The sequence below is a fragment of the Eulemur rufifrons genome, chromosome 24 (assembly GCF_041146395.1).
Source record: "Eulemur rufifrons isolate Redbay chromosome 24, OSU_ERuf_1, whole genome shotgun sequence".
Taxonomy (NCBI): Eukaryota; Metazoa; Chordata; class Mammalia; order Primates; family Lemuridae; genus Eulemur; species Eulemur rufifrons.
This window is the reverse complement of record NC_091006.1, coordinates 297,043-306,320: the sequence shown is the minus strand read 5'-3', so window position 1 is coordinate 306,320 and position 9,278 is coordinate 297,043. Positions and strand designations below refer to the sequence as shown.

General features: G+C 42.2%; 2 pseudogenes; both read right to left on the bottom strand.

Annotated features, from left to right (window-relative positions):
• Positions 1–1,403: 1,403 nt before the first annotated feature.
• Positions 1,404–6,779, bottom strand: LOC138374901 (forkhead box protein K2-like; annotated as a pseudogene).
• A 1,420-nt stretch (positions 6,780–8,199) lies between these two features.
• LOC138374900 (myb/SANT-like DNA-binding domain-containing protein 3 pseudogene) lies at positions 8,200–9,026 on the bottom strand (annotated as a pseudogene).
• Positions 9,027–9,278: the final 252 nt, after the last annotated feature.

Sequence of the window (9,278 nt, the reverse complement as noted above, 5' to 3'; positions counted from 1 at the left end):
CTATTTGTACTGCTGCTCTGTCCTAACCCCTAGAACACTCTGGAAAGGTCTGGAAAGGAGAATGGTTTTTTTCCTAAGGAGTCTGGGCTGAGGCTGGGGGTGGGGGGAGGTTGGAACTTCTCATTCTCTCACTTGTTTCGTTTCCTCTCCTTTTCAATTTTGGTAGGAGATAAGTCAGCCTTAGTTTTGAATTCAGTTCTGAAAGGTCAGGGAAGTTTCTTACTGCAAATCAGAAAACAACCTAAATGTTTCCAGTGCTTAAACACAGGGTGCTTGCTTAGACCCTAGAATTAACATTCAGCTCCCGCTCCATCGGCAGGGCTGCTCCCGCCTGGAGTGGGGACAGTGCAATATAACTGAGAAGACAGCTGGTCAGATGATGCCTTGAGCTGGCGACTAAACCTGCAATAACACACTATGGAGAAATCTGTGATCTTTGTTTGAAAATGCTTGTGATAAGAGACTGAGTCTTTTCCCCCAAATGTAGTGGTAATGGCTCTGTTGTTTTAAATACACAATATTTAGGAGACTGGTTTTACTTAGAATGGAAAATTTTGCCAGAGACAAAGTTAACACAAAGAAACAAACAACAAAAAACAGCAAGAAAGAGAACAGTTAAGTGCAGCTCGGATGAGACCGGGCAGTTCTTTCCCATCGCCAGCTTGTCCCTGAATTCTCACGGTCACGTGCAGCCTCAGCATTAGTCTTCTGTCCTACGCACTGAAATGGAGGTGGATTAAATGCACCAAGCGACTGCTCTAACTTGGAAAATCTGCAAGTGTCATAAAGCAGCTCCACCTGAACAAGGTAAAGAAATCTTTCCATAGGCTGAAAACAACAAAAACACAAAACTACTTTGTTTCTTTTCCGCAAATGAAATCCACATGAAAGGTCCTGTATGATTTACAAAACTTCCAGAGTAGAAATGGAGTGATGTGAAATGTCACAGACCTCATTATTGTGTAAAGAAAGTGCACTTTGAAATATTCTAATTGCACATGTGAACAACAAAATACCGTCTTGCCTGCCAGTACCAGCGGTGAGTACTGCGAGGGCCGTGGTGGGGGGCGGATGGGAGGGTGGTCCTGCCTGGCCTCTGCAGGCGGCCGAGTCCCTGGAGGTCCGCTGGCACCTGCCCCTGACCGCTGACCACGCTGCACCATCCTCACACGGAGATGCCTGGTCCTCCAGGAAGGGCCGTGGTTTTCACTGGTAGTTAAAAGCTTCACTCGAAGGCAGCAGCCCAGGGAGCGCTCAGCAGGAGAGACACTGTCTCACGTACCAGGTTTTGTTGTGTGTGGTTTTTGTTCAAGTGTGACTTTTGCCTGTAAATTAAGGAGTTTTCAGGCCACCTGGGTTTTGTATTTTCAGTACTGAGGGGTGAAGTCCAAACGCAGGGCCCTTTACCCACTGAGAGAGAGCGCACTCCTAGTATTGGTGAGAGGCAATGTCCCGTTTTGGCAACACAACATTGATATTTCAAAGTAAGAAAAACTTTCCCAGTCACTAGTTTTAGACACCCTTTTCCTCACAGCTGCCCATGACGTGTCCACACTCAGGGTGATGACGACGCTCTGGCCATCTTCTGTTTTGATTCGCTGCAGCCCTGGCTGCCCAGGCTGGTTGCTGTCCTGGCAGATGCTGATGCGGGGTCTCCAGCACGTGTCAAGGACTCCTCGTGGCATTGTTCACCTGGCAGTGGACCGCAGTGGGGATTGGTACCACAAGAGTCCCGTTTTGCGTTACAGTTTTTACTGATAGCTGGTGTTGACCTAGAGGTGTCTGTTGTACTGATAATGAAGATCCTCATCAATCTAACACTAACCTATTACCTGGCTTCTGTAACCACGCTTACCTGTTGCATCAGCCTCCTGAGACCCCACCCCTCAGACCTCCCCAACCTAATAAAAGTGGAAAAACCCAGTAGACAGGCTCAGAACTTGGTGGTAAGTCTGCTCTGAGCCGGCCAGCAAATAAATCTTGATTCTCTGTGTGCGGCTTGGTTTGTCCTTGAACCACACACTGTAACAGTTGCTATAACACTACTACAGTGACCATCTGGACAGAGGTGCTCTGTGACATCTGAATGATCTGGCTGGCAGCACCTAATGTGCCATGGCTAATTGCAGCAACAGGTTCTACTTTTACTTCCCTGTGATTTCTATTCTCTTGCAGCTGGGCGCTAGGAGAGGCCAACACAGCTGCCTGAGTGACTACGGCTTGTCCTGAGACAGTGTAGGTGTTTGCTGGGGCCAGTCCAGCCACGCTGGTGACTGACACTGCTGGTCTCTGGTGGAGGACGTGAACTGTCTGCACGAAGGGTGGCTGGGAGGTCACTAGGTCACCACCTTGCAGTGGTCACTAGGGTGGCAGCAGTGTAGGCAGCAGGCTTAGCCACCTGTAGTAGCTGCCACTGAATGGTGATTAAGACTGGCTGGCTGGACAGAGGTGACTCTGGTGAGCTTTGGGCAACCCAGGCTTCTTGGATGATGGCAAGTCTGGGGTGTGAGCTGCCAGGCTCAGGCTCCCGATGGGCCGGCAAGGCTTCCCTCCACAGGCTCTCAGGGCTCTGGGGCCACTGCAGTGAGCAGACACTACTCCAGCGTGACTGGGAGAGGCTCCTAGAAGAGAGTGGTCACAGAGAGGTTCTAAAGCAAGGTACACTCCTAGGCTGCCTTTTCCTAAAAGCCTGCTCTGTTAATTTGCTTTCAGAGGCAGGATCTCTACTTTCCAGAATGAGCCTTTGCCTGGTTCTTCCTGGGAATGTGGTACTTGGATGAAATAACAATTCAGACAGAGATTTTTGGGAACTGAATTCTGCCACTCCTTGTCAGTCTTGTAGTATGGATAATTTTTAGTGATGTGCATATGAATTCCATTTAGGATGAGTTATTTACCAGGAGCCATTGTAATTGCTTGTGCTATTGTGTATAGGAATAAGGTGGCTTTGAATCATCCTTTGGGCTTCCTCCACCGGAAGCTTCCTTTTCATTTTCTGGATGCGAGTTTTCAGCCACTAAATTGAGGTCAGAGGGCATCAATGGGCCCATTTTGAAACCTGAAGACTCCACTTCCCAGGGGCTTGATGGGCAGGAGTTGGCAGCACTGATAGTTCCCGCTGGGGAGGGCAGGGGGATGATGAGGTGGGCCATGGTGTTTGGAATGTTGATGGTCAGAGGCGAGAGGTGCGGCTGCACAGCCTTCGCTGGGGACGCAGGCACCTCTTGCTTCTTTCTCTTCTGGCTGGATAGGGAAGTGAAAGTTAGTTTGAAGTTTGTGCTTGGAAACCTGGTGCATGAAGCTTGGTAGCTGCAGCAGCGGCACCCGGTGCCTCTGGAACACCTGTCCACAAACACATTGTTCTGGCCAAGGCAATGCAACTGGAAATCGCCACTTTAGGCCTGGGCTGTGCAGGCAGTGGGTCCAGGGCTGTACAGTCATGGCCAGCGCTGCTGCTCAGGGTCGTCAAGATCTAGAGGTGGCACTGGGAGATGAAGCTCGAGTGGCCCATGCTCACATCCACTGAGCCCTGCCACCAGATGCACTTGATGGTCGCCGAGTGCTTGGTAATTAGGTACTCGAACTGGCAGCCCTCCAGCTGCGCCACTTCCCCGCAGCCTGGCCAGGACCACCACCCCTGGCCCCGCCGCCCGTGATCGGCGCTGCTGAAGCCACTGCCATCGGCCTGAGTGGGAGTCCACCGCCACTCACTGGAAGCTAGGAGCCAGAGCAGAGGCCTCCGGTTTGCCAGAGAGCAAGCCAATTAGCAGCGGCTAGTGGCCTCAATCTCGATTTAATAAATTTATAATGTTAAATTCAAGCACATATAAACCACTAAGAAATTTCAACAGAATACAAATAAAAGCCAAGGAGAAGGAAATCAAAATAGTACCCTACAAAACTTTATTGAATGCAAAGAAGGAATTGATGGAGGGAATAAAGAAAAAAAAGGTAAGAGGTACACAGGAAACAAATAGTAAAATAGCATAGATAAGTTCCTCCTTATCAGTAATTAATTAAGTGTAAACATATGAAACTCTACAATGAAAAGGAAAAAACTGGAGGAATATATTTTAAACAACAAACAACAAAATGATCCAAGTATGTGTTATTTACAAAAGCTATATTTTATATTCAAAGATACATATATGTATATATGTTGAAAGTGAAAGGATAGAAAAACATATTCCATGCAACATTAGGTGTCTATGTTATTATCAGACAAAATAAACTCTAAGCCAAAACCTTTTATAAAAGATACAGGCCATTATTTATTGAAAAAACAATTGATTCATCAAAAAGATACAATTACAAACATTTATGCACCAAGCAACAGAACGCCAAAATATATGAGACAAGTATTGACAAAATGGAGAGGAGAAATCATTCTACAATACAGGTTGGAAACTTTAATACCCCATTTTCTTTAATGGATAGATGATCTGGACAGAAGATCAGTAAGGAAAGGAAGATTTGAAAAGTGCTATAAACCAGCCAAATAGAGCAGACATAAAGAAATTCCTCCACAGAACATAATGCACATTTCTATCAAGCCCAGATGGAAAATCCTCCAGGTTAGACCACATATTAGAGCAGAAAATAAGTGACAATAAATGTAAAAAGTCGGAAGTTATAACAAGTATCTTCTCTGATCACAATAGAATGAAGCCAGACATCAAAAACAAACGGAAAAATGCAAACTTCATAAATAGGAAATTAAACAGCACAGTCATAAGCAATCAATGAAACAAAGAAGATAATACAAAAGAAATTGGAAAATACTGAGAGGGAAATAAAAATGAAAACACAATATAACAGAACATAGATTCAGTGAATGCAGTGCTTAGAGGGATGGTTAAAGCAGTGAATGCCTACATGAAACAAGAAGAAATGTCTCGAATAACCCTATATTACAATAGGAGGACTTAGAAAAATAAAGGCAAATGAAGCCCAAGCCTAATAGAACAAAGGACTAATAAATATTACAGTGAAGACAAATAAAATTGAGAGGAGAAAAACATTAGAGAAAATGAACAAAACTAAAAGTTAGTTCTCCGATAGGATTAACAAAATTGATAAATATGTAGGTACACTGACCAAGAATATAGAAGAGAGGATACGAATATTTACAATCATAAATGAAAGTGGAGACACTAATAAATACCTTACAGAAATAAAATGGATTATAGAAGAATGTTATCAGCAGTTGCACAAAGAGATAACCTGAATGAAATGAACAAACTTCTATAAACACATACATTACTGAAAGTGATTGATGAAGAAACAGAAAATAGGAACAACCCTATAAAATATAAAGAGGCTGAATCAGAAAAAAAAAAAATCAATCAAACATATTAGAGCAACTTCCAACAAAGAAAAACAGTACCAGATGGCTTTCCTGGTTAAGTCTACCAAATATTTAAGAATTTTTAAAAATCCTCCTCAGACTCTTACAAAAAATAGAAGAGGTAAGGTCACTTCCAAATATATTCTGTGGAGCCAGAATTGCCCTGATCTGAAATACAGATAAAGACACCAAAAGAAAATTAGAGATCAATATTCCTTATGGTCATAGATGCAAAAGAGCCTGAACAAAATACTAGCTAATTGAATCAAACAGTATATTTAAAGGATAATACACAAAAAGCAAGTGGAATTATTTCAGGAATGCAAAATTAATTCAATATAAGAAAATCAATTAATTTAATAATAATAGAATTGAGGAGGAAAACACACACAGCAAATCAGCAAATGCAGAAAAAGCATTTAATTAACAACAAAATCTCTTAGCCAGTATGGTTGCACATACCTGTAGTCCCTGCTACTCAGGTGGCTGAGGCAGGAGGATTACTTGGGTCTAGGAGAGTTGAAGGCTGAAGTGCTCTCTACGTTGTGCCTGTGAAGCCACTGCACTTTAGCTGGGGCAACATAGTGAGAACTTCTCTCTAAAAATTATGGAAACAACCCAAATGCCCATCAATACATGATTGGATTAGTAAGCTGTGGTATATGTATACCATGAAATATTACTCAGCTATAAGAAATAATGAAGATACGACATCTCTATGGTTCTCCTGGAGAGAGTTGGAGCCCATTATATTAAGTGAAGTATCCCAAGAATGGAAAAACAAGCATCACATGTACTCACCAGAAAATTGGTTTCCCTGATCATCACCTAAATACACATCTGGGAACGATACCATTCGGATATCAGACTGAGGTGGGGGGTGGGGGAGGGGATGGGGTATGCCTACATAATGAGTGCATTGTGCACTGTTTGGGGAATGGTCACGCTTGAAGGTGCTGATTCGGGAAGTGGGGGGTGGGGAAGGGAGGGATATATACCTACATGATGGGTGCAACGCACACTGTCTGGGGAATGGACACGCCTGGAGCTCTGACTTGGGGGGACAGGCGGTACATGGGCAACGTATGTAACCTGAAATTCTGTATGCCCCATAATAAGATGAAATTAAATAAATAAATAAATAAAATAAAAATAAAAAAAAAACTTTTTTTTTTTTTCTATTGACACCTGGCAAATCTACTTTGAATCCATTCTGTTATATGAAGAGGTGTACGTATATGTGTGTGTATATATACACATTTTTTGTTATTATTATTTCAGCATATTGTGGGGGTAGAAAAGCTTAGGTTACGTATATTGCCCTTGCCTCCCCACCCCACCCCGAGTCAGAGCTTCAAACGTGTCCATCCCCTAGACAGTGTGCATCGCACTCAGTATGTATGTATACACCCATCCCCTCCCCTACCCGCATCTGCTCGACACCCGATCAATGTTATTCCTGAATGTGCTCTTAGGTGATGATCAGTGAAACCAATATGATGGTGAGTACATGTGGTGTTTATTTTTCCATTCTTGGGATACTTCACTTAGTAGAATGGGTTCCAACTCTATCCAGGAAAATATAAGAGGTGCTATATCACCATTGTTTCTTATCGCTGAGTAGTACTCCATGGTATACAAAAAAAACCATTTTTGATCAAAGCAGTCAACAAACTAGAAATTGGAAAAAGGGCGTTTATTAAAAAAAAAATTAACAAGTCAGTGGGTAAAGGCTAAAATTTCTCCACACCACCTAAGATTGGGAACAAGAGAAGGATGCTCACTTTTCTCCACTTTATTCAACAGTGCACTAGAAGACATAATCAGAGAAATTAGGCAGGAAAAATAATAAAACCCATTCAAATTGAGAAAGAAAAAGTAAAATTCTTGCTATTTACATATGGCAGGATACTGCCTTTAGAAAAACTCAAATAATCAATAAAAATTTATCAGAGCTAATGAACAATTCAGTAGAATTGGAGGACACAAAATTAATCCACAAAGATCCATGATGTTTCTATATACCAGCAATAATCAACCTGAAGCAAAAATTAAGAAAACAATTCCACAGAATAGAAAATGCTCTTTAACTATGGAATAATTTTAATCAAGAAGGTGAAATAATTGAATGCTGAAAAGTACAAAATATTTCTAAAAGTTAAAGAACAGCCTAACAAATGAAAATGCACCCAGTGTTCATGGATTAAAAAATTCATATTGTTAAGATGGCAATACTCCACAAAGTGATCTATATAGTCAATGTATTCTCTATTTTAAAAAGTGCCTGTCTTTTCAGAAGTGGGAAAGTATATTCTCAAATACATATGAAATTGTCCACCTAATAGCCAAAAAAAAAAAAAAAAAAAATACTGAAAAATAGAAGAAAGTAGGAGAGCTCACACTTTCCAGTTTTAAAATATATTACAAAACTGCAGAATCAAAACTGTGGTAATGGCAAATGGGTAGAAAAATAAATATATGGAATACAACTGAGAGTCCACAAATAAACCCATATAATTATTGTCAATTGATTTTTTTTATAGTCACACTTGCATTTGATTAAAAAAATACAACAATACTCACACATGGTTCCTGTATGAATTCTAATTAAGAAACATTACTTTCAGAATAATAATACTCGGTGATAATTTTCAGAAGACTCTAAGAGCTTCTTTACCATTTAAGGGGTTCATAGGGTGCAGGTGTTTCCGTGAATGTATTCTTAAATAAGAGACTACACCACTCTAATTTGCCTAGCTGTAGCTAGCTCTGTTCCAGGTTACTGACTGCTAGTTCATGTTCCAGAGTTTCTTTGCCAACAGGTTACTTACAAAAGAGGCACCTCCAAAGTCTTAGAGTGAATTGGGAAAGGGCTGGTTAAATGAGGGAACAGGCTATCATTCCCCTGTAAAAGTTCATCATTTCTTTTCCCAATATATCTTTTTGTTAAGAACTTCTATTTTTTATCCTGTGTTCCTCCTTTGCTATCTCACACTCTGGCTCTACCTGCTGTATTTTGGCCACCTGCACCTCATTGATTTGTATCAGTTGTAAGATGAAAATTGGTTGATGGGGTACTTCCTCATGCGTCTTTTTAGAAGCACCTTCCTGGGAGATTTTGTTCCTGTAGTTTTTATTGGAAGTTATTCTGACAGCTGAATAACAGGTAGAGCAGTCCCCTCACATACTGGGAAGCAACGAACTCTTTCTCGTCATTGCACAGTTCTCTATAAGAAGCTGCAAATGATTCTGGGCTGCAGCCTGGGGTGGTATTCGGCCTCTTCCTCCCCCCATCCCTGACTCTGCAGGAAGTAGAGCTGCTCAAGGGCATCGTGTTGGCAATCTTCTCCTTCCCCAGGATGTGGGTACTCAGACGTGGGCTGACACTGGGCTTCACTTTCTCTTTCCTTTCACAGCCTGTAATTGTTTTGGTGCCAGGCTTGAAGTTCCCCAGCACTTCAGCTGTGTGGAATCCCGCGGTGGTACGCTCCTTGCATTCAGCTAAGAGTTGCATGCTTGGCAAGTGCTGGCCAGGTGCGTTGCTTGAGGGCAATATATCCTATATCACATCACTTTTCTTACGTTCCAGCACATATTCGGAATTTTCTACTACGGCAAGCAATTGGCTCTTTTCCAATTTGGAGAGGTATTTGGCAGGTTTTATAATTTTGTCCTTTTGTATTTTTCACTATATTCCATCTGGACACTAGCTAGCTATGTGAGCCCCACTGAGGCGCTAAGAGGCAGCAGCAACATCCGGCCACCAGAGCAAGGGCCACAGCAGGTCCCCTAGGGAGCCTGAGCTAACAATTGATTGTGAACAAGGGTGTAGATACATTTCAGTGGGAGAGGGAAAGAGTTGTCAACAAATAGTGCTAGAAAACTTGGATATCAACCATGCAGAACGAATGAGGCTGGACTCCTAGCACAA